The sequence below is a fragment of the Lichenostomus cassidix genome, chromosome 4 (genome assembly GCF_008360975.1).
Source record: "Lichenostomus cassidix isolate B80296 chromosome 4, HeHo_3.0, whole genome shotgun sequence".
Lineage (NCBI taxonomy): Eukaryota > Metazoa > Chordata > Aves > Passeriformes > Meliphagidae > Lichenostomus > Lichenostomus cassidix.
Genome location: NC_139484.1, coordinates 26,172,806 through 26,200,152, shown reverse-complemented (window position 1 = coordinate 26,200,152; position 27,347 = coordinate 26,172,806).

The following is a 27,347-nucleotide window of genomic DNA, read 5'->3' as shown; positions in this document are numbered from 1 at the left end:
AATGCCTCCAAAAGAAGCACAATGCAAAGAATGAGTGTGCACCTTAGCCATGAGACTCATAAAAATGGATTCCTAGCTTATGAAAACACCTAGAACTCTCTTTCAGGCTTCCTTCTATATATTATAGTTTGTAGTTTGGAAGAAAAATGGCTTAATTCTAACTGCAATCATACAGAGTCATCCATGAAGAGGCATCTCATAGAAAGGCAGGTTTAGGATGCTTTTTATGCAGGTAGGGTTGCTCTCACTCTCCAGTGTTAGCATACACTGTGGCAAATAATGCACAACCCTTGCTCACTACTGCTAAGCAAAAGACAATATGAGAAACTACTGAAATTTTACTTGATAGAAATGTTTCACTTAATAATCCGGTATTTGCCATTGTTGTATGATTATACAACAGCAACCAGATGTGAATAATTGAGTCTGGATTTTTTTGGAAATTGATAAGTACAATTTCTTTTAAGTGATACTCTTAAGTAATTTTTTCTTTGAAATTAGCTTTAATTCCTGAAGAACATTTAGTACTGTAAAATGAAACGAATGAATGTGGTCTAAAACTCTCTGTATCATATGAACTCTATATATCAAAAAGACAGCTGACGAATAACTCTGATATAGTGCATATGGCAGACATGGCAACCACTCAACCCTCCAGCACTGGGTGAACCTTAGAATGTTTGAAAGTTTTGTTTTGATCACCTTCCAGAAAATGAAATTATTATCCCAATACAGCCCAACCTCTTGGAGTCTATAAATCAAAGATGTTATGAACAGGTTTTATTGTAACACTTTTGACACTTCCTGGTTTCAGAAAAGTTGAAAATGCTATGAGAAGAGTCTTAGAACCACCATGTTCTAATTTTTATTTTACTAGAAATTACACATTTACTAACACACTAGAGTTAACAATTTTCATCTCAGGTTGTGCAGGGACTCGAGGAATGCAAAAAGACTTTGACTGCTGAGATTTCATTTGGAGTGTGGGACTAAAGTCCTGTGAATTTTTTGCTATTTTTTGCTATCAGTGAAGCTCACTAACCTGTACTGTATTATGGAAACTTTAAAAAAAATGCCAAGAGAAGTTGCCAACCATACCTAGCTTTGCAGCAAACATGGTACATATTTTTTCATATATATTGCTCATAAGCAGTCAAGTTTTATCTTAATTTTTACCTTAAACCTTCTGTGCTTGACTGTAATCCTGGGAGATATAAGCATCAGACATATCATTTCTTCCTTCCCATCTTCCTCACCCTGTTTCCTGAGAAGTACTGTTGTTTGTCATTCTTCATCTACAATGGCTAAATTTTACGTTATTTCTTCCTTTATTTCCATAGGCTGCTTGCTCTCATGCTATTTTCTGCTCCAGAGAAAAAGGAGCTACATTTCCCTTTGCATTTGTGCCCAAGATCCAGAGAGCTTGTGTGAATGCAAGGGAATTGCCACATTTATGTCAGCTGTTACAGTAAGCTGCAATCCTCCTATTTAGGTTTTCAACTTATTTCCAAACACTGACCAGACAAAATCCTTACTAACCAATGTATGGATGGCTGAGTATCGATGTGGACAAGGTGTATTACAGAGACTGGACAACATATTTTGTTGAGAAAGCACCAGCCTAGTGTGGCTATTGAGAAAAGATGACTTGCAGTTGCTAACACCATCTGCAAAGATAGTGCATATAAGAAAATTATTTTCACTAAGCCTAAAGAATGACTGCAGAATTTAATTCTCCTGCAGCAGTGATCTGCCTCTTCTGTGAACACTCCTCAAAGAAAATGATCAGCCTTATTGTGTATTTCAGAAGATGCACAAACAGTCTTGGAAAAATCTTGTGCTAATTTTGCTGTTTCCTTAGAATGTCAGCTTCAGGCACCTCTCAGTGTTGCAGCTCACATCTTAACTGAATGGTAAAAGTTAAGCTTCTCAAGGCGTGCACAGCTGTAATCCAGCCTCTGGTTTCTAGGGATCAAAGGTCAGCACATTAATCTATTTGGGATAATTCATAGAACCTCTTTGGAGAAAAGAAAAACATTAACATAAAAATAAGCCACGTTTCCTGAAAATGAATCAGAACAATTTATGATATAAACCAGCATCCCAATGATCACCCAAAGCAATTAGTTTAGTGTGTTCAGGCTCAGACTTATTCTACTCCATTTCACTCTGGGTATTGCAGGTCTTTTGTTAAAATACTTTTTCAGAATAAGTAGGTTTTGCCCTGATTATGAAGTCAATTGCTTTGAAAAGTAGGAAAAAAACTTAAGAAATGTTTTTGGACAGCTGTGATATGAAAATAATCAAACCATTACCCACAGCATCACAAACAGCAACAAAATATTTTATAATAATGAAAATATATATGAATATTTGCTGTCATTTCAAAATTATTGACATTAGTTTGCAGGGAGGGTAAGAGGTTTTTAATAAATGCTTTTCAAAGTAGGTGTTAGTAAAGCATTACAGAACTCTGCCGAGCCCAGCCTCAAATGTCTAGAAGTTAAAGTTGACCTAATTTATATAATTTACATCAAAGGGAGATTATTCTTGGACAGTATTTTTGCCCAGCCCCACTTCTTCACTGAGGTTTAATTACAGGTTTTTTCTAAATATTGTTTCTTGCTACCTTTGCATAACAGATAGAGGAAACTGTTTCAATGTACAGTGATCAAATTTCCAGTTTATAAAACAAGAGCTGCCAAAAAGAATGCAAAGAAATAACTTATAGGATTCTATGGGAGTGTGGAGGGATTTTAATTTTAAAATGGTGGGGTTTTGCTCATGGCAGTTCTCTGCTACCCATCTGCATTTCACGTACTAACAGAGACATGGAACTAATTTAAATGTGAAGTTCATTGTTAAGCTTGGGATTACTGTCAAATTAATTCAGTTATTGCTCATAATGTTAATTGCAGTGATGTAAAGAGCAGAATTGAGAGAAAGAGCAAAAAGATGAAGCATGTGCATGTGCTTGCATGTGTGTATTTGTATCTGTTCATGGGCATTAAGGGGACTTTTTAACCTGTCCAGGTTTGTTTTCTCAGATTGTGAAAGACATGTGATAGCTGTCACACTCATACTATCCCAAAAAAATAAGAATATAAATGGCCCAACTGATATATTCTCCTCTCTTGTTCTTTCCACAAATTCTTTAAAACTCCAAAATCCTGATCTGGGTGAGACAAAAGACCTGGATTGACACAGGCACAACTGAACAGGCATATGGCAGGAAGCCTAAAATACTTTGGAGGTTTTGTGGGTGAATATTTCCTTCTGAATTAAGGCTTGTGGGGGAAAAAAAAGCAACTCTGTTTTAAAACCATAAATCATTGTGATTCTGGTGATGGGAATAAGCCCATTGCAAAGAGCTGATGACCCAGAGAAGATATTTTTCATAAAAATATATAAAAGAAGAGCATTTCACTTTCCAAGTCTGAGAACTGAGCTAGTGAGGAATTGTACAAGTCCCAGGGAACATTGGGTTGTATGCAGGGCCATATAAGAATATGCTGTGTGCATCTATCACAGATTCTGTGGAAATATTCCACAGTCACAAAGTAACTGCAACAGTTGTTCAGGGACTTGATTAGTGTGGATTTGTTGTCTCTAAGGTCCTTGTCTGTGCTGTGTTTTTACTGCTATGGAGAAGGAACGCTGAGAAAGCATATTCCGGAAAAGATTCCTTCTGCTGTGGTAGTACCTTCCACAAGGGATCCACTAAGTCAATGAGAATTTTGCATGGCACAGCATCATTAAATACAAGGATTAATTCAGTTGCCTCACTATGAACTTGGTACAACTATCAAGAGAAATGAATAGTGAAGATGACAGAATGATCTTTTCTGAATCCCTGTGCTGTCATGCAATATGGATAAATAATGAGAAATAAGTTCTTGGCAAATGCTAAGTTTGGCTCCTGAGAGCTTAGACATAATGGTAATATGATATTCAAAGAGTGTAGTGCTCAGTCAATTAGATGAATAGCCTGTTTTTGCTTGTCCTTGTCCAATAAATTTGAGAACAAATGACATTAAAGAAACCCAATTATTTCTGCAAACTAGGTAGTGGAACCTGGCAGATGACCGAGTGATATTAAATGATCTTACACAGACATGGTAGTTTGGAAGGGGAAGCTGTTTGATTGCAATGCAGTGTTAAACAAGGCAGGAAGTGCCTCATGTAGCTACAGAGTTAATCCAAAACCTTGTTTTCTTGCCTTTTCTCTGCTGAAAACCTCAGCTGCTTATTAGCTTTAAACCAGACTTGCCAAAATGCAGAAACCTGTTGGTCGTTTCTGCCTAACGCTATGTGCTGTATAGAATTCCTGTTCTGCTACCCTAAAGACAGCACACAAATAAGCTTTAACTAAAAATATTTGATCAATACACTTATATGAGCATGATCTCCTCGAATTGCCAACTGCCCTACAGCCACAAAGGGCAAGACAATATAAAAAACCGAAATTGACTTGTGCTAATTCCATGTTAATTAAGCTTCTCTTGACCTGTCTTGTGTATTCTTAAGGAGACAATGGAAGATCTTTGCATGCAGAGCAGCAAACATGCTCTTTTGGGATAATTTCAATAATCTGACTATATCAGTAAGATTCATGCCCTGAATTCATGCCCTTAATCAAGTTGCAGCATGTTAGGGCAATCTAGAGAGGGTGAATAAAGCTATTATTCATTTCTGCATGAAAGCCAATATTATAGCTTAGCACAAGGCAAAGGGTACAAATTTGTATGTGCTCAACTACAAGCCTTTTTTTCTTTCACTGTACAGAATATATGATCCCTCTTTCTCTACATTCTATAAGAAATTTTTAGGCTTCAAATATTTTCCATGGTTATTCACACATATATTATTGTAATAAATGTAAGCTGAGAATCCAGCTATCAATAGGCCAATCTCTTAAAGGTTTGTTTATGGCTGAGGCAAACACATCAGCAAATAAAAGGCTGTCAGCTTGTATGTTGCCCAAACACCACGAGCTAATGCCTCCACCTGAGGTAAGGCAGTGGCCAGTTATAGTGATTGATTTGGGCCATTAGCTCCAAATCAAAGTCAGTTTCAGTTCATTCATCTTTCTAGAACCTCAGCAAAAAATCTTATTTGAAAATAAATACTGTCTCTTCATCTCTTTTTTCAAAAGAGCAGCAGGGAGTTGATTGACATGTCACTAACTATGTCTCCATTTCTGCTGCCACAGCAACAGCCTCCTGCTAACTGTTGCTGAATTTAGGTATTTCGTCTGTGTACAGTCCTGAGGTGCAGGTCTGGAGGAGGAGAGACTGCACTTCTTTCCAGTAGGACTGAAAAAAGGGTTTCTCAAAGTCTGATGAATGTGAAAAGCAGACTCTGATACTTAATCCCTCAGTGCAGCTGACAAACGTTTGACTCGAGATCAGGAAATGTAGGGAAAAGGTGTTTTTTAAACCACTGTTGCAAAGCCTGGAGTATCCAAGCAATAACTGGCAGCAAAATAAAGCTCCTGGGGGATAGCTCTAATCTACAGCAACATGATCCTGATCCTGCTTTGGGTGCTGAACACGCAGGGATGCACAGGATGCCAGAACCATGGTACTACCTAGACCTGATCTACAACAGAAGTAAAGGGGACCTGGAATAGAAGTGATCCTTCATCCCTTGAGGATTGCTCTAACAAAGCATAGGTTTACAAAGGGTTGGTAAAAAGGCAGTTAGTCACTGGAGACTGTCCAAAGGCCTGGCCTCGACACAATTAATTCAGAGCAGCATTTCTCTGTCTGCCAAATCTTTGTTTGCTATGATAGACTTGCAGCATCAAGCGCTTGTAGGTGCCTGAGTCAAGGATTAATTCTAGGGACAAGACTTAACATTTGTTAATTACTTAAGTTCTTTCTACCCATATTGTATGGAAGGTGAATGACAGGGGAGATGTGAGCCAAACTTGAATGGATGCAGAAGATCACTGACTTCTCAGTCCAGAGCTGTGTCATGTGCTGAGGTGAGGCTTCTCTCTAAAACATGTTTTGTGATGTTTCAGACATTATCCTTTTTGCTCAATTATCTTTTAATTTACAAAATGATATTTTCAAAAAGGTTGCTCTGCTGCAAGCACCTGAAGCTCATCCCACTTTTGATTGTGTTAGGGTTTTTTTTGTTATAGTTGTTCATGTTATGTTTTCACATGTTTGACTAAAAGACTCCTGTCAAAAAACATATGAATCAATACTACAGTTGGGTATTCAGATGTTGAGAGCTATGACAGCCCTTTGTTCTCTGATATGTCCTTTCAGCTGGTTCTCCATAACTTGCCTCACTTCGACTGGCCTGTGCCAGCTCTGACCTGAGCAGAGGCAGGGAGGCCTCTGGGACAGTGTGGGTTATTTGAAGACTCCTTCTCCAGAGCTTTACTGCTAAGTGAAAGCAGTTTACACTTGGCAAAGTATAGCAATTATTTAAAAGAAATAACTTTCAATGGGATCTCGTTACCATAGAGTCTTTTCCCTTTTGTGTCTCTTCATCAAGAACAATGGCAAATTTCCAGCTTTTTATTTTTTGACTGTGAGTGGGTCATACTCTTAAATCCAAATAAGTTAAGTATTAGTAACTTCTGATGTAAGGAGCTAAACAAACTTGATGGGGAAGCCACCAAAGCTTGGGCTTAGCTTCGCTGTTCAGGCATTAGAAAAAGAGAAAAGATTTCTTTCTGCAATTTGTTGGATAAATACATATTGTGAACTGCACTCAATAATTTTCTTTAACATTTTAGGAGCTGATAATTGTTAACAGGAGGCCTTACAAGGAAACTTCAATGATCTGGCTTATCCTCCTGGGCTACTGATTGGCTTGTCACAGTAGGAAGGCACGGAGAGACCTCCTCCCGCCTTCTGTTGAGAAAAAAGAGGCTTTAGTACAAACTGAGAAGTCACCTCATAAGGAGTGTCAAAAGTGACCTCATTGTAGCTGGTGCAGCCAGCTGAAGTCTGATGGACCCTGCCATACTTTTGCTGGGTCAGATTTCTCACCTTTTGTTATTTGAGCTTCTTTCTGTGAGCCTAGGCTGCCTAAAGGGGTAACACGACATTCCCTTTCTTTGCCCTTTAATCCAATCACAGAGGCCTTGATTTCTCACAGAGGGCTGGGATGCATGGTAAGGTTAGCTGAGCAGCTGTGAAAGTGAGGTGAAGATTAAGACTTTGACTCTGATCATACATTTCAATATGAATGAAGCCAATAAAAGGGGGATTAGCTTTCTTGCTACTTTTCAAATTTCTTATCCATGAGGCAGCTCTGTTTACACAAAGCTTGATGCAGTTGACAAGTCTTTGCCCTGTCAGGTGCAGAAATCTTTGGTCTTCATCTTAAAAATATATTTGGGGAGAGTAGGAAGGAAGTGAAGAGGAGAAAACAGTGAGGGAGAGAAAGTCAGTTTTGATGGTACCAGATGGGAACATGTCAAGTAAGAAATGCAGAAGTATTCTTCTGGTTGCAGTCTGGCACTTCAAAGCAAGATGAAGAGGCATTTCAAAGAGGATACACATTATTATTTGATTAAGATTCAGCTTCCTGAATGAAATGTGCATGCAATTATTAGCATGATGATAGTAGGTTTCATAGGAAAAGTTTGTTGTCTCTTGGTTATTGGTTCTTATTAGCAATGGGTTCAGCCTCCTAACCTATGTATGAACTCCCACTCTTTCAAAATTTGCATGTATTGATGGAGTGTCCAAAACTAGTTTTATCCTTTCAGTTTTGAATACAAATCAGCATCTCATGGGAGGCCTAACCCCATATTTAGAGTGTGTAGAGAAGTTGTTCTCAGGCAATCCTTACACAGTACCTTCTTTGCATCTCTAACTGATGGATTTCTTTCTTCCTGCCCTCTTAGGATCAAAATCTTATAAGGGTGGTGGCACAGTGGAACAGGTTACCCAGAGAAGGGATGGGTGCTTCATCCCTGGAAACATTTGATGACAGGCTGGATGGGGCTCTGAGCGACCTGATCTGGTTGAAGATGTCCCTGCTTATTACAGGGGAGCTCGAGTAGATGACCTTTAAAGGTCCCTTCCAACACAAACCATTCTAGGATGCCGTGAAGACTCAACATGCATTCAAATATAGGACTTTACTTCCTCACACTGTTACCAAAAGGACCAAGAGGAAGTCCTACTGTCTGTATAAACCAGGCAGATTATACATGTCTTTCTGTGGAGGTCACAAATAGCCTGACTTTGAAGTTTGCCAGGCACTTTCCACTGCTTTTCACTCAGCTAAACAGAGAGATTTCCAATCAGATTACAAAGGGAGCTTTGGGAATTGAAAGCCTGAACATAGCACTGCATTTTACCACAATTCAGCTTGCAAATTACGTTGTAAGAGCATAATTCTCAAAAAATCATGTTGTTACACCCAGTTCCCAGTGAAAACAAATTTCTGAGGAATTCAATGGAAAGGCTTTTGTAAATTCGAACTTGAAGCCAAAAGCAGAGACAATCTAGTTTCTACACATTTATGTTTGTGTGCCCCCAAAGTCTTTAAAGAAATTTATGAGAAGTGTGAGACACAACATGGAAGTTCTCAAGCTGAGCCAGACCAGCAGTCAGTTGTGCCCAGAGCCATTCCTTCAGCAGTGGTCAAGACCACAAAGTCTAAGGAAGAACCAATTGGAGGTCACAGATAGTCTCTGCTATAGAAAACTGCCTCATAACCTCTGCAAGTTTATTATGTCTAAAATATTTTCTCTCTTTTTTTGCTTTGTCTTTTAAAAATGTGTACTATTGCAAACAGATGTATATTAAAATATAAATAATTGTACACTTTTTTACTGAACCTTTTTGTTTTATGGAAAAGAGTTTCACAGATTCATTTTAGGCTTAACTTAAAAGAAGAAGGGGAAAAAAAACTTTACTGGCTCTAAATTTCCTGCCATCTGCTTTTAGAGAAGCTCCTTTACTCTGATATCACAAAACACGAGTGGAAAAGTTTCTCATGTTTATAAGTGATCACTGTTTTCTACAAGTATATTTAACATACTTTCTATTCTTGTTTAAAAAACAACAGTACAAATTGAAGCAGCCCAAATCCAAAGCTACTCTGATCTTGTGTAGGAGTCAATGCAACTCCACAAAAGAGACACTTTTTTCCCCCCCAAAATTCTTAAAGTATTGTGAAAAACATCTGTAAAGTGACTCTATTCAACCACCCTTTTCCTCACACTATTTGTATGAAGACGTGTTTGTATCCATATGCAGCTTATATTTACAATTTCTGGATTGATACTATGGTTAATTTTCTATCTTGATGTGATTATCACTTAGTATCACTTAGACATGATTTTCTCAGTTTTTTCTGTGTTTTGCTTTTGTTCCTCAAGATCAGCTGCTGCAACTTTTAAGACTAGTGCCACAGATAGGCAGGTTTTAGATGAGTGAAAGAGGCCACTGGAGGTTGATTTAAGTCATATAAGGCTTATGTTTCTGAGACACTTTACTGGTTCTGCACCTATCTGGTGTCTGGCCAGGAGTTCTTTGGATTTTCTAAAATATGGGTATTTTAAATGTCTACTAAGTGAACTACATTTAAACCTACTGATTTTTATATCCCTCTTCAGTAACCAAGTGGTGTTAGAAAAAAGAAGTTGAATGGACATTCTTGGACATAATGCTGGGAAAGAGGAAACCTGTTTTTAAAAATTGGATTTTATAGAATATGGAAACCCAGAACGTAGGAATTAGAATGTGAAGCCTACTGGGGGATGGATAGAACAAGAGAAATACTAAAGGAAATTATTTTCTTAGCATAGCATGATGTCAGCTCAAAGGGAAAAAAATCACTCAGCTGTTGGACTCAAAATAGCTGGATGTGAAACCACTGGTGCCATCCACTGCTTGATCCCACTGACAGATTTACTGCTTGCTGCAGAGTTGCTGCTGTCCATGATGAAAATGGCAGGTGCACTCTGCTACAAAAGTGCATTTCTGTCTCAAAATTCATCTCCAGGCACATGTGTGACTAAGAGAAGCTAGAGGTCACAGGGGGACAGTTCAGTGTTTAGAGTGACTTATGAAGAAATGTTGCTATTTTCTTTAATCTTCCCAAGGACAATCTCCTTGTTATCCCACAGTTGTATCCCAGGGTAGGGAGACTAACCAATTCAGTGCCAGCTGAAACACATTAAAAAGTAGCAATTATTGAAAAAATAAACAGTATGCACTGTGTACTATTCACCAAAGATAAAACATTTCTGTTTGAAGGGATATTTGGTTTATAAGCCTACTAAAATAGTATACAGAAAATGCCACTGGAAATACTGAAAAAACTCTGATATGTATTAAGTGGGTCCCAGTCATAGCCCAAGCTCTAGATAACCTTAAAGGCTTCTAAGTGCTATAAATCTGAACTTGGATTTAAGTGATGATATTAATTGAAGGCATCTCTTCATTAGTATGTAGATAATTACGGTATGTGAGTATGTATCTCACAAACTATACAGAGTTTAGTCCTACTTGTTCTGAAATATTTGACTTGGCTATGAGTCTTTTGAAGCTGAATTTCAGCTTGAGCCAACTGAAAAATATTTTGCCTTCATCCTACCTTGACTTTACATCCAGTTTGTAATTTCACTTAAGTATAAAGATTCTATTTGGAGTGAACCAGGTTGAGATTGCTCTATTTTACTTTTATGTCAAAATAAACCCCTCTCAAAATTTTTCACTCCAGGCCTTTCAAAGAGAGACCAAAGACTTACATACAGATTTTAGAACTATATCTGGATTTCAAATGCCCACTATTTGAAATACAGGTACAGAATACACTGGAAAGATTAAGTGAGTGAACTGGCCTTATTTCTATTTGAATCTTCCTGATAATTTTTCAAAGACTGGTGAATATAATTTCAATAAATTCTTGAGGCCACTTTTGTAGCATAACGATTCACTGGGACCAGACTGCAATCACCACTGATATGATATATTTTGGAAAGGGTAATATTGGAACATTCTGACAGACAATAAGAAAAAGGTAATGACATTTGCATACAAAGTCCCCAGTGCACAGTGTCAGCAATCTTGCTAAGGGTCCAGCAATTCTAGAACATTATAATCAAGCTATGCAGTCCTATCATTACCTCAGCTTCTCTTGCACGAAAGGGTAAACCCAGAGGTAAATTTCCAGCGTGAACCTGAGGTCCAATCTTACACTATCTTATAGCAGTTTTATTTTACTATTTTCAGTGAAGCTGTTTTCTACAAGTAAATTCAGAAGGGCACCTCTAGATTTTCAGTTTGCCATTACATTCCCCTCTGTGGTTTAACATACAAGATTCAGGTGACCTGTATATATTTTAGATACCCATGTAGAGTTCTGTTATTGAAAGGACAAGGCTGCTTGTATTTGTATGGCTTTTCTTTTGTTTGTCTCCTCACTGGTCTTCCACACACCCTCTGCTGCAGTGAAAATGGTGTGAGTAGCATGTGCATGGCACTCATGGCTTAAAGAAGTGCTCAGAGGCTGCAGAAAGGGAGCAATTGCTGCGTTGTACACTCACACCATTAATTTTGTTTGGCTTTTCCCTCTGTAACTGGTCATCATTTCCTTCCTGAAACTCTGTCCTCAGTTTATTATCACTTTTCATATGAGACCTTTGCTAGCCCTGGGACTGTGCAGCACCACTCTAGAGAGGCAAGCCCATGCCAGCTGCCCAAATGGCTGAGGCTTGCTGTGTGGCATCATTGCTCTTTGTCAGGATAATTGTGCTTAAGTATGAACCCCCAAAGCACATCTTTTGTGAGATGAGGGAAACATGCAGCTGACCTAAAGCATGGAGTCCTGTCATGACTGGTAATGGTGGGAGAGAAGTGACTGACTTTGAGACACTAAGCTGTAAAACAGTCTGGCAGGTGGTGCCACCAAAGTGACCCCATTTTTGACAGCACATCATTTTGTTTTCCCCATTTCTGTAAGCTAGAGAAAGTGAACAGCAGCTGTTTTCCTTCACATAAATATTTCTTTAGTAGTTGCCAACAAAGAAATGCAAATTCGCTTTTTCAAATTTGAAAAAGTCTACATGAAAAGTTTGATGCTTCTCATTATACCATTGCCAAGCTATGTCAAGTGAAGAAATTAAGAGAAACACGAAAATGTTTGCTTAAAAGGAATGCAATCATCAAGTTTAGATGCAATCATCAAGGAGGTCACTTTGATATTCTCTACCCTTCCTCTGGTATTATTTATTCCCAGGAAAAACAAAAGAACAGATTTCATGAAAAGAACTAATGCCAGAAATGATGTCTCATATTTTCTCTAGGACATTTTTGTTATAAACCATAGACAAATATTTTTTACGCCTTTCTGCTTAAAAATTGATCTTTTCATGCTACACACCTTTCTGCCACGTGTCAGACCTTTCCTTTCCATCTGCAGCTGCCTAAGAAGGATCTCACAGACCTGGATGCTCAACTTTCTGTTAGTAGTTCCACAGAAATTTTCATGCAATACGTAGAGTGTGTTGAAAATTTTCAGCCTGTTTTGGTTCCTAAATCTCCTTAAAAAACTGATGCTAAGTTTAGAATAATCAGACATTTCCAAGTGTGATCATGATAAGTACAAATATTTTGCAAATGGTGTGTGGTTATGAGCTCAAGGAGAAAGGCAGCTCTGTTCAGCTAAGCAACAGGTTTTTCAAACACAATCAAGATATTCATAGGCAAAATCTGAACTTTTTATAGCCAAAGGAAGTCAGGAATTTACTTCCAAACCTCATTTTGCATAACTTCAAACTGGGTTTTTACTATATTCCAAATAAACAACTACTGTCTCAACACAGAGGAAAGCCCCAGGGAGAGGTGCACATTTTCATTGATCACTCTGAACTGGTAATTTTACCTGTAGGGCTCTTAAGCCATGAAAAATAGGCTGAATTTTAGAAGAAAATTAGTAAAGAATCAGTATGTACCCATGGGTAAACTCCTTTACTGAAGAGTTCTCCCTCCAGAACACTCCTGTGTATTGACAACTCCTATCTCTGAGTCAGGTCAAGGCTGAACTTCCCACTCTGCCAAGATGCCTATAGGCATGAGCTATAACAGGATGCTATTTTATTCTACTGCCATGTCTGCTCACACACCTCTAGTCTCATGCATTCACAAATAATGAAAATAGATCAATAGATTTTAAGCCCAGAAGTGACCACTATTATCATTTTAGCCTGACCTTGTAGGAGTCACAGGATATTACAGAGTTTTTTGCCAAAAAATATGGCATTTGAACTGCTTTGAATTTGGCATAAAGATGGACAATGTTGCCTAATTGTGCTGTTCTTTACCAGGTGAAATATTGAAATAGGAACTGATCAGCGAAAAAAAAAATCAACTAGAGCCTGCTACCAGTGTCTCTTGGGAATACATGGAAGGGTGAGTACTAAAAGCAAAGGCTGCAATGACAACAGAAAAATGGATCTGGAGGTTAGAACCTAACCTACAGAAGGAGCTTCTCTCAAAGGCTAGGGTAATGCTATTTTAAAACATCTGATTCACTAAAGGAATGACAGAATTTCTGCTAGAATCAATAGCTGAGGTCACCATTTTTACACCATGAAGTAAGAATAAGGATTAATATATCAGGAGGATAAGAAAAGATTTTTTTTTTTCTGTTTTTTTTTGTTTTGTTCTCAGGGCAGAGTTAAGGATAAAGATTGTGATCACTGCACACATATAATCTCATGCTTCACAGCCACAAGAAATGCTCATGCAGGATTGATTAAAAAGAAGATGTATTAAACAGTAATATATATTAAAGTTGATAAAACACACTTTGAATCCTTTACTGAATGAATTTTACTGACCTGTCTTCTTCAGGCAAAATGTGTTCATGTGTTGGTAGTATTATATCTGAAGTTGGGAAAGTTTAATGCAAAACCTTGCTTTTGCAAGGGTACACTTGAAAATAAGGGTAATGTCCTGAAGAGGCTACTCATGTCCTTCCAATAACAGTGAACACACATATGCTGGATCTTGATCCAAAGCCGCAAAATCTTATTGTACTATGCTCAAGATTATTGAAGCTTTATTTTATTTCTCCCTTTAGATTTTGTAATAGTCACTAATTCACAGTGGTTCATATTTAAGATAAAATTTCTGAAAAAAGAGAAAATCACTAACTGCAAATAACCTTATCTGATTAAAAAATACATATCCTATTTCAAGAGCACTGGATATAACAGAAAGTTGTATGATGCCAGTAAACAGGAAATAAAAAGAGGGATGAGGACAGCCAGAGAAAATTCAAGTCTCATGGGACTGATATATAAACATAATGAAGCGCTGGTGGCAATTTGGCATTTCTTTAGCTTTAGGGAATAGAAGGTCAGGGGTCTAATTGTGCTGCAGAGAGGAAAAGGTTTGCAATGTGGGTATGTGTTAGAAACTCTTAACAGTTGGAGCTAGGGAATTAGTGGAAAAAGAAAGAGAACTAAGCAGTTAAACACCAAGGTAATGAAGGACAGCGTTGTTTATGAAGGGCTGAGACAAACAGGCAGCCACTTCAAATAAACATCAAATGTCCAAGACATGGAAATGTGAATATGCTGTTTAGACAGAATCCTAAACTGAGATTAGGTGAGTCTGTATTCTTAGGTATGCCACCAGCTCCAAAACAGCTCCTATTTGCTTTTAGCATGGGGAATCTGCCTCGAGTCTTCTTTTGTTTTGGGAAAAGTGCATCACCCAGTTTGCTGAACTTACAAGACAGTTGCCTTGATTTGCTTCCCTCTGTACACACAGTCATAATCTGCATCTTCTGTACCCAAAACAATTTCCTTCAAAGCACAACCCTCTTGCATGTGGTAGCACACTTCTCATAAGAGGTCCTTAAGAATACATGTGCATTGGAGAAAATGCATACATACTGGGGAAGATCTTAATTGAAAGCATACGTAAATTTGGAGATGGAAAGGAGTGAAGCAGAGGGTACCTTGCCAATCGATGCCAAGAACAGAGAAATGCTGTCTATACTATAATTATTGCTGTTATCTACCGGCCAATGATACTTCGTATCCACCAGCCATAAATGCACAGAGATGGTTTCTTCTCCAGAGACCTTATTTTATTAAAGATGTTTCTCAAAAACTCCTCAAGTTGATTGAAAATGTCTGCTCTCAGTTTCATCTGTCCCTGGTAGAAATTACCTGTGCTGCAAATTGCAGTAACTGGAAAACTGCCATCTTTACATCCATTCTGGCCAACAGCTATGCCCAGAGGTTAAAAAAGCAGCCTCAGCATTTGGTGGTTTATCCTTGACATGTCAAAAAGAGAATAATCATTCCTAAACCTTTTCTAAAGAGGGAGTATTAGAGCTGGAAGAAGAAGCTTTACTAATTTGGAGATCTTCCTCTGGTCAGTCCAAACCCATAGTCCCCTTTCCAGAGAGAGCTGATATAATTCTTTTAGACTGGGAATAATAAAAATATGGTTAATGTCAAGAACAGAAGCCTTCCTTTCATTTTTTTTAGTAGGTGCATCAAACTTGATAGATGGCAAAAGTCAGGATAAGTTTCTAAAATATGCAGCTAGAATTCCTGCTTTTTATACCTTGATCCTGTTCCCAAGCAAAAATCAAGAGGAGTTTTGCTGCTGACCTCTGCAAGAAGAGAGCAGGGCCTTCAAATTGCTTAGCAAAATGTTCTTTATTCCTTTCTGTTTTAATGTCTATATAGATGTAGGCTGGAGTAGGATGAAAGTGTCAGTTTTTACATTTAAGGATTTGTGCTTTATGAGCCTTGATATGTTAATGCTTCCTCTGGGGCTATTCTGGATGAGTGCATTGCACAGGTGGCCCACTGCAATTTATAGACACAATAATTGAACAAGAGAAATAAGAGACAAGAGTGTTTTCAGCACATGGGATGCAGCTGGTTCAACTACTTTAGCAGGAGGCATAACTTTTGTATGACAGAGTCCTTTTCTAAAACATAGGAAAGAGGACTTTTTTCATGGAGACCCATGTGCTGCTTTTTGCACTTACCCAGATTGCTTCACATACCAGAGCATGCTCTGAGAGTTACTTTGTCATGCCCTTAAATGAGCAATTTAGCCCCTTATAATTTATACTGCTCAGGAACTCTTAAAACAAACATCTGTTAAACCAGAAGTTGACTTGAGAAATGCATAACTCCCACGAACTGAACAGTCCCACACCAAGGACCATTAAATTTAGCAAAGTGATAACATAATGCAAAAAAGTAAAACAACTATTACAGTTACTATTAAATAAAGCTAAACTCAAACAAGCATTTTCATTGCTCTCCTATCATATGTTTACATGGTTAACCTGGACTTTCAAGGTTGAAAACTGAATGTCCTGACAGATGACAGAAGTTTTTCCTTAAGAAACTGAAAGATGCTCACCTACAGCTATATGTCTTTCTGAAATCTAAAGTTATGAATAAACAAACTAGTGTTAGAGACAGAATCTGCTAGGAAAAATTCTAAACTAAGGAAGGATATGGAGCAAATAAAAGAAGTATTTAGGTTTTTGCCCTTTTTAAGAAGGAAATTAATTCTACTTCAAATTCCTGTAGATTGAATAATGAAAAAGGTGATTTTATTCTATTAAACAGTAACAATTAAAAGATGAAAATCAAGTCTTGATTGCCTAATAACGTGTTCTGATACTACAAGACTTGTGGTATTTTTGAATCAGGGTCTGGGGATGGAAGAAAGAATTTCTAGCATTTATGTGATACAAGCATTTTTAAAATTTAGTAATAAATCTATCATGAAGGTATGCTTCCTTCAACAAATATTCCAGAAATCAGTGTCCTTTATTGCATCTTGATCTATATCAGATACAATTTTTGTTTGGGATGTTTTGAAGGAGAAACCTAATTACCATAACTCTGTGCTTACACGCAAAAATTGTTTTTCATTTAAAAGTCAGTTAAATGTCATAGATAGCCAATTAGTTACATTTCATTCACTTTTTCTCTTTCTTAAAAAATAAATAATAATACCCAGAATTTTTCATTTGTCTGCACACTCTGCAACAGCACAATTTTAAAGTTTTCTATACACGGATTGGAGACATTGCTCAGCACACATGGAATGAGGCCATGAGTCATTGACTCTGGTGTACTTCTGGATTTTGGCAGCTGTAAACAGCCATCGGTGTAACCCATATTTTTATCCCATCTGCAACTTAGTGCCAAGTTTCACAATCCTAATTTTGGCCAATTTTAATTATTATAATAACCACATGAGCTATAATTTCTTTTGTTTGACCACAGTTTACATAAAAAGGGGAGGGGGGAGAGCAACGCTGTCACATGTTTTTGGCATTAAGAAAGCATTTATGTGTATGAATAAGATTTATCACTAAAAGACAAATTTATCACACAATCTTCACAAATTTCACTTACATCAACAAAAAGAATTCTGCACACCAAAGTCAAAATAACACTGAGAGGTGGGAAATTTACAAACACACCAGCCCTCATCCCTTCACCACAAAACAACAAAATTTCCCCATAATTATTTAAAACAGATTTAAAACATAAAAATCATTACCAAAGTCCATATGCTTAAGTATCTTATTAAACTGAGTCTACAGGCAAGAAACTGAGTTTAGACAGAAAAAGTATGTGTAACTTCAAAGCAAACTTTTAAAAAAATTTCCACAAGAAAATGTCTTTATAATTTTTGTCAGAAGGATTTGTGCATTCTCCCATTTACTCCTCTGTAGCAATAGTTCTGTCCTCTCATTGTCAGAAGGTGATGGAAAATGAGGGCCATAGTTAATACCCTGATAATCTAGAGAGCTCTATTCTATCCTATCAAGATTTCAATTTTGTGATTTTCAATTTAATAAAAAAGTAATGAAGTGAATGATCAGTTGAAATTATTCGTAATCTTCCAGGTGCCTCTACAAATGTGATGGTGATTTGGTAAGAGTCTGTCATTGCAACGGGAAGTTAAGCAGCACAAAAACACCCACGAAAGACAAGAGGATGTCACAGTGGTAACAACATTACTGCTGTTCTATAAATTTCCAAATAATTCAATTGCTTGTGAGACCACAGTTTGACAGAGTACTCGAGCAGACATCTACTATTAAGCTCACAACATAAATGATACCTACTTTAACATCTTGCTGTCTCCTATACAAGCTTCACTGTGCACAACATCCTTGGCAGTTACAGGTAAAAATCACAAGTTTCCAGCCTGTCTTTGGTTTTTATATGCTGCTCTTATTTCACAGGAACAGTCTTTGCTGCACTATCCCAACTGGGCAGTAAATGCTCCTGTTATCCTTGGCAGTTGCCTGCACAACCAGCACGACTTAATATTTAGCAGCTCCAACATCTACCTTTTCTGACCAGAAGCAAGAGGCAACCTATTTCTATTTCTCAGGGCAGAGCAGGTAGAAGAAGAAAATATCTGCTTCTTCATTCATTGTCAATTATACATTTTAATTTTATTAGGTGCTCTAGATGAAGGTTGAACTTTGTATACTTCACAGTGTTTTTATGAGGCTGCAAACATAGAGCCTACACTGAGGCTTACTTCAACTCATACCATGCTTAAACCCCAAGATTTAATTTCTGTTATGTGTTCATTACAATCAGAACTAAACCACCTTCACCAGAAATAGTGATGATGTATATTATATATCTTATATCTGAGCATATCCGAGTTTGAGTTCTGTACTCAGCCATAAACATAGGCCAGTGCATGCCTCTAGGTCTGAGCTCTCCTAATTCTAAAAATAGATTCCTCACATTTTTCCATGCATTGCAACAAACTTACAATCCAGTTAAATGCTGTTTATAGAAGAGAGATGAAGAAAATAAATTGCTCCATCTCCCTGCATTCTTCTTGCTCTGCCTGAAAGCAAACAATTCTGCTTTGCTCATTGATTACCAAAATAGTTTCTTGATGACTTGTTAATTTGATAGGCCAGGCAATTTATTAGGTGTTTCCTGTGTTTCCAGCTACAGTCTGCATTGCAAGGAAACAAGTAGTGTCTGTGGCATGGAAGATGAGTCTGTGTCTGATGAGAGCCATGTGTACCAAACTCCCATTTTTCATAAGTGCTGTCATTTTACAGATGTATGACCCTCTTCTCCTGGTTACAGAGGAGGGGGGCTGGGGGAAGATAATGTACAGGGTTCAGTAGAGAAACCCTTGTAGGCAGAAACACAAATCATGTCATGCAAACCAGAGCAGGCTACAGGAACATCACATCTCTTTGCAGAAGACAATAACAGATAGGACAGAGAAAGATGGAGTCTAAGATGATTAGGAAAACAGGAATGGTTAATGGATAACAGCAACGTGGCGCCAAGCAGTTCATTCCATGTCATAAAGATATGAGGCAACACAAACAGAGAGCAGGTAAAAGGTCTTTGAAATTCATCCAATCAATGCAGATGCAGATTTGTGTTCCCAGTATATTTGACAGAGAATAATACAGGCTGTGGAGAAATTAATGTATTCCAAATTAAGTCTTTTGTTTTCTTAGCATCTCTTACTCTCAGCATGCAGTATATCATCTCCAATTTGAAATTACAATTTTGGTTTTGTTATTTTTTTTAAACATCTATTCTCTGCAAATTCTAATCACTTTCTTTTGCCTTCAAACCCAGGGTTAATGTATCTTAGGAAGATCATTTCTCTTTTACATCAGACCAGTAAGCTTGAGAAACACTCCAAAACACATGGCAGTAATTCCACCCCACTCCTCACCTCCTGTGGAGGTCCCTACTGTACTACTATTGCTGTAGTAGTTGACTGGTCCCAATGCATGCTGAAGGCACAGGGGGATCAGTGCTACTAAGCCCCTGACCAAGAAAGTTCTCAAAACTCTATTGCATACATATATGGAACAAATAGAGGTATTATACTATCTCTGAAGTTTTAGAATTAGCAGGGAAGACAGATTTGTCCCTTATTCTACTCTGCTTCATTTAAGACATTTATTTGTACTTGCTCTTTTAGTACGAAATTACTCATAAATCCTTGAGTTTGGATTGGCAATTTGTGGCAGCCCAGTTTTGCAGTACTTGGCACACATGCCACAGAGTAATAATCCTAGAAGAGCTCTGAGAAGTTAATTTGCAGTGATAAAACTGTTGAGACATCAGGGTTCAGCATGCTTATACATGAAAAGTGCTTGACACTAGGCTATAGCTGATGTAGCCTAGGTGTCTGATGGAAAAAAGCTCCTTGACATTCTCACTGTTCAGAAGCTTCAATCCCTGGGATGCAAAAATTTACAAGTACATTGTGGATTTTGTACAACCATCAGGCTCTCAACAGAAAGCAACAAGAAATGAAGTGAGGGTATGTCAGCATGTTTCAAATCAGCCAGAATTTTCTGAAAAACCAGTTAAAGGGCTTCAGCTCTTTCTTTTCACACAAACACTCCTTGTAAGAGTTCCTTGTAAGAAAGGTGGTAGTGTGTAGTCGCTGTAAAGTGACCAACAGTAAGTGGATATAAGTAACAGAAACCTATTAGCATTGGATAACTTTTCAAATCTAAATGACAGAAAATACAGGAACACAGCCAACAGGCACTTCAGTAACGTGCTTGTTTTTCACTAAATCATCTACTTTGGTTGCAAGTGTTTATCCTTACTCAGGCAAAGATTTCATTGACTTCAGTGGAAATTCTGATTGTATGAGGAATGCAGATTTTTTTTTCCTCCTGTAAACAGAGGTTCTCTGGAATTGCAGCCTGCACATAAAAACCTCTGAAACAATTCAGACCCATCATTCTATTTCACTGTGAACAGAACTCCAGTATATCTCAGTTAACAATAAACATAGGCTCTCCTCCCAGTCCTATTGAAATCTATGGCAAAACTCCCAGTGACTTCAATAGGAGCTGTAGCAGACCCTGAGGCTTTCAAAGACCAGACATGCAATGCTTTAGTGCTCTGCCTCCTTTAGCTACAGGTCAGGCGTTTGGCTTTGTAAAATAAGAAGAAAAAGAATGTCTTGTCTGCCAGGTTGATGAATAAAAAGTAAACCAGCACTAACAGGCTTATATAATAAAAAGTGCTAAATGGAGAGCATGAATCTCATATCACACAAAATCAATTTTATATACTCATCCTATAATAAAATGTGGTCAATATAACGCTTTCCCACATGTTCCAAATCACTAAATTACAGTTAACTATCACCATTTACCCCAATCAATTACATATAACAGTTAAATAGATCAAAATAAGTTACATCTAACATATTATAAAAGAAAGAATGTTAATTATTGCAGAGGTAAGGCTAGAATTAAACAGAGAATGATGTGTTTGCTAGATAACAAAGTTAGGAAAACATGACTAAATCTCTGTATGCCATGATTACCTCACATTTGATAACACTATTCAAGATGCTGTTGTTTATTCTTTAGATAAATGTCCTAATCAATAGATACATGAAGACAAAATAAGAGCAATCAAGAGGGGTGTATTTGCCTCTCTATTGGTACATATCTATTGAAAGCAAATAGAATTTTCATCAGCAAAAACTATTTTGAGTCTAATTTGTGGTTCTGATTTATAGCTTTTAGAAACATCATGTCAGGGATATGGCAAATATTCAGCATTTGCTTACCTAAAGGATAAAGGGCTATAAAAGCAGCTGAGATACGACACAGAAAACAAGGTTTAGGATAATATGCTCAAAACTGTAGGTGACCTTTCTCCAAGACCAGAAAGAAGAAACATGTCCCTGTTGCACATGGGTTTATGGAGAAAAGGTTGCTTAAAAAGAATTGTTGCTCACATGCTTTTTGTCATTGATAGCAGATAGAGCAAGTCCTAAAAAATCACAGCTTTATGGCATTACTCCATTAAAAAAAAATTGTATGAATACTCAATTTAAAGATAGTTGTATTAGTAAAGGCTTATTAGGGATGTTTTAACACCTGAATCAGCATCAAACTTTCACTGTGCTAGGACCTATAAAAATCCATAGGCTTGCTGTAAACTGGCAGGATGGAAATAGCCAAACGCTTTTGACTCACAGGGCCTTTTAAAACATATTTCCCTTGGCAGGAATACCACTGCAGCCCAGTTTACCCCTACCTCTTACACTTGCTGCAAGTGTCTCACTTTGCTACAATCCAGAACAGTAAGGTTATCTAGGTTTAGAAAATACAAAACATTCCCAACTAGATTTTCTCTCCCCTAATGTCACCTAAAAAAGTCCTGAGGATTTAAAACATAATAAAAATAATTTTCGTAGCCTGATTTGTAATCCTGGCTTTCCAGACAGTTCAGGACAGCTGAGAAGGGAACAAACTGTAATGTGGGATTATGAAGCTAGAGTAAAGGGCAACAGGGAATTTTCATAGTCGTTTTACTACTATCAAATCCATGAAAATTAACTACAACCTAAGTCTCTTTTTCACTTTGACAAACTATGTACTAAGCAGAAATAAGCATGTAAAGAAAAGTTCAGCTCTGCTTAAGTCAGGGAGTTACTCATCACTCTAGTGAGGATTTCACCTTTTACATCTAACAGAATTTGTCTTTTTCAGTGCAGGCAGCTGAGGGGGATGGTATGCATATTTTCTAGCAGCTATGAGTGCAGGGCTTTTCCTGCCCCTTAAGAAAACAGCTTCTGAAGATCAGACCCAAACATTCGTTTTCTGTTCAGTATTCCTGGAATGCTCTTCTGCTTCCTTATGTTTGTTAACTATTTGCACCTCACAGCATCCTCTCTGTAAAGTGGTAAACTATCTCTTTCACATGGCTTTGATGACAATTAATATTTATGCTGATCTTTGAGAGACTAGAATGAAAGTTAGCGCAGTGTACATGCCTGGTTTGGTTCCCACTGTTCAGAAAAGGCTGTACAAAGCTAATACTTTGCATTAGGGATCTTTCTGATGGACAAGGAATGAAACTAGCGAATAGATCTACTGGTGTCAGATCAAAAGAGACCCTCTATTCACCCTATCTCCCTCATTTATTTTTTGGCATTATCTTTTTCCTTCCTATCTCTCCAATGCCCAAGGCATCAAAATTTACATTTCTTTGTGTTTCTATCCTTAAGAAGGAAAGGAAAGAGGGAGTAGGAGGGGAAAGTAAGAGAGATAAAAGGAACAAACAGCTCTAGAAATCAAGCAGTGTAACCAATTCCTTAATGTTAGTCTGTGCTTTTGAATATCTTACAATTTATAAACCAGAAACACATTATGCTTTGATTTTCAGCAGCTGAAGTTGCATGCCTGTTCTAAGCCTTTTAAGGGATAAGGAAACTGATGGAGATAAAAAAATATTCACTTGTAATTCTGATATGATCCTGGTAGTGTTCCAGATTTCTATGGCAGGTGGTGTGAAAGGGATTTGAAAGGTGGTGGAAAGAAACGATTAAAGACGTTTAGAAGAATGCTTCACTTCTGTGAAAATGGGTCACTAGAATTAATCACTAGAATTACACAATTACCTGTTGCTATTTAAAAGGCTTTATAGTTTTAATGGAGACCTTAAGCACAATAGCTGCTAAGTATGCAAAATCATAAGGCAAGAGACTTTCTGCATTTCTTCTAAATCACCATTTTGCGAAGTTCTATTGTGCTAAAGGGCTATATCTTTAATTCATTTGTGACAAAAGAGTGTGATCTGACTTGCCTTAAGTTTCTGCAGCACTCAAGGTAAGCTTTGTGTTATAGTCTGAGATTCATTGCATTCAGTGAAGAAAGACTGTGAAGGAAAAATATATCAGTGAAAGCAGGCTGATAACACATCCATCTGAATGAGAAATTCAGGCAGTTATTAAAAAAGGCCAGTGGCTACTAAGATGATAAGCCCATCTATCTGCAAGTACAGCCGAACAGAAAGCCTAAGCATGGCTTTACATGCAAGATGTAAAATAGCTCTGTCCCAGCTCTCAGCCAGAGCAGCAGCGTAAGAGACAGGCAGTGCAGGGATACTGTACAACTTCAGCCCTTGAATTCTCCAATGATAAGGCAGACTCCCAGGATTAACAGCCCTGTCGAGGGTAAGTCTCTGAAGTGCTTATTTGTTTAGAAGAACCACCTCATTCATCATTAAGGAGTGATAGAAATGGAAGTCCTCTGACACAGTATCTGAAGTCTACCTGGATGTATGTTTTCTCGGTATCGTGGAAAGCAGAAGATAAAATATTGCTATCTGCTTTTGAAAACAGTATTAAAATGAAATACATTACTTGTGTTTATAATGTCTGGTTTCTAAGATACTTATTTTATTTCTTTTCACGGAAATATTGCAGGCCAAATTGAAAGTATATACTTTCCATGATGAGCAGAAATATGAATGCAATTTTAAGAACAGGAGTAAAATTTAAATTAACGTCCCCCCTGCTTCAAAAAGAAACAGGCTATATTTTGACTTGCTATGAGTTTGTAATACATATTTCTAATAATAAGTGATGACACTTTTCTGGTAAAATTATGAAATTGATTTTTTGTTAAGCTTAATTTACTACAGAGTGAAGTCAACTAAAATTTTTTAATATGAAAATCCTGAACTAGTCATATGTGTATTTTTAGTATATGGAGTTATTCTATGAATGGCCTATACTGCAAAATCAGAACCTGTTTCTGGATTTCTAAGATCCAGTGTCTTTTTCATAGCCTACCCTTCCTCTGTATCTTACTGAAAACCATGGTGAGGAGAAAGAATCTAATAAAAACATATTAGAAGAGCTGTGAATGACTTGTAAATACTTTTCTTGGAGACCAGAACACTAAAATGAGGATGGTAAGAAGCAACAGAGACTGAAGAATATAAAACACTACAAGAAATGCTGGGAAGCAGTTCCTCACTCTGTTGGTGGTCTTGTAGATATTGGACCTAATTGGATGTTAAGAATTAAAGATATTTTGTTCTGTCATTTTGACAATGTGTGTAGTGAAGCAAACTAGTGCAACACGTGTTTTACTATAAAGAGACATATATAAGTTTTCTTTCCAATTTAGAAAACCTGTCATTTACTGTAAAAGAATGCATAATTTTTCAACAGAGTTGTGCCAGGAAATCCAAATTTTCATAGATTCATAAAATCATTGAAAATTAATTAATTTCATATAATCAATTATATTAATTCAAGTTGTATAATCATTGAATTGTTAATTCCAAAACCCACTGCCATGGACAGTGACACCTACCACTAAACCAGGCTCCTCAACTTTGTTATCAGTCCCTTGTTTCCTAGGCTGTTATACTCTGTTAAATGTATTAGGAGAAGAAAACATAACAATCTAAACAAACAAACCCACCCCCCTTTAATTCAGTGTTTCATTAATTTTATCCCTCCCTCCCTGTTTTGGTTTTTTTGTGTTTGTTTTGGTTTGGCTTTTTCTGTTGAAGAAATATGCATAGGGCATAAGGAAATCTATTTTAAATGATTGTACAGGGTATTGGCACACTCCTAATCCATATATGAGAAGTCTGTCAATGGAGAATTTCACATATTTCAGTAAGAGGAAAGAATTATGCAGAATCACTGTCTTCAGCACAGTAATGGTGTGACTAGAAATACTAAACCCTGTCAATAATTTGGCATCAGTGTTGATGCTGACACCGTTTTTAAAATTGGCAATATGTGTTGTGTGTGACAGTGTCAATCATGTACATTAGAAATCATCATAGATTTCTGCCACAATTCCGATTTTGTGTTTTTTAAAAACCATCTGATTACACCAGACTATTCAAGAACTACTCCCTTAGAAAGCACTAATTAAGATACTGAAGAGTCTCATCTAATATTTATACTTCTGGTGTTGCACTAGATCATTTTGCAGTGCATGAACAGCGTCATGAAGAAGGAATTAGAAGCAGTATAGCTCTGAGCCTCAGATAATCCTTCACTGATTAGTGAGATTCGCATCATCACCTATTCTGAATGCACTCCTCTCAGGATGTTGATAAAGCCCTTCAGTATCACAATATGGACTTCCAAGCACAGCTACGGCTTTTCTACCCAATCAAAGTGAAACCCTCAGTTCACCTGGTTAAGCTAGCTAATCCTAAATCGGCTTTTAGATTGTCACTTAACAACTCCGAGGCACTCCAGAAGGATCCTGCACAAATCCTGTGGTAAATGAGGCCTAGGCTGAGTGAAAATGAACAAACAAAAAGCTTTAAAAATGGACAGCAAATTCTTTATCTAAGGCATATTTTTATTTCTTTAGAGTGAGAATTAAGATGTCAGGAGGAGGACAGTTCTGTTAAATTGGTCTTCAAACGATGATGTATGCCTGCTTAGATTTCCAATGACAACATATGAGAACACATTGAACAGCAAACTGATGCAAATAATGTGCAGAGGGTTTGGTGCTTTGCAATTTTTGAATATGTGGGCTATGACTAATCATAAAAAATTATAGGTTTCATAGAGAATTTGAAAAGTTCTGTAGTTCAGACATATTTCTTGGCTTTGAAAAGGTCTGAACAATCTGAATTTATTGATGAACTCTCCAGCAGTATGTAATCATTTTCTGATGACATTTTTAGCTAAAGTTACACTGCTATTTTAATGGCTAGACCTTTTAGGAAACTGTATGCTGTCATCTAAGTCCTGCACACTACAGAAAGAGTCCTGAAAGTCTTTCTTGCTTCTGGAAGAAAATCCTGTCCCCTGTAGGCAGGGACCATGCGAAGGTTGGCAGTAGTGTGGCTGTAGCTGCTGACTGGCAATCAGAATGCAAGATAACGCTTGCATCTGTTATTAGAGATGGGTAATAGACACTGCCCAAGTATGTTTGAGTTTAGGCTTCTTAAATTTCATAGGCTATACTGTAAATTATTCCACCCAATACACTACAATTTGCAATCTCATAGTGGAATTTGTAGTAAGATAATAACACAGAAAATATGCTCTGAAATTATCTTAGAATTAAGTGACAGGTGGAATTTGAACTTGTAACAAAGAATTACTCAAGCTGTAAAAATCTCCCTTTTGCAGTCAAATGAGGGAGCAAGATTCCCAGCACTACCTGACAAGTAAAGGCACTCAGAGCAAAATCTATCAGTGGCAGAAAATAAAGGTCTTGCCATCTGAAGCAGATCACTCAAGTACCAATGCCAGATTAAATAGAAAAAAACACACAGAGATCTAAGTTTATTATCTTTCATAGTGAATTGTTTAGAAATAATAAATAGAATACACAAACACTATACCATGGTAGTTTATTTTGTCTTGTGGGAAGTTTTAACAGTTTCTGGGATTAAATGGCTTTCCCCTTCTGTGAAGGGTCTGATGTAAACTCTTGTACTGAGGCTTAAAGTCTTAAGGTTGTTAGAAGTTTCCATCAGTCAGTCTGTATGTCAATGGATAAAAAGTTGGTTGCTGATCTGACCTGTTCATCGCTCT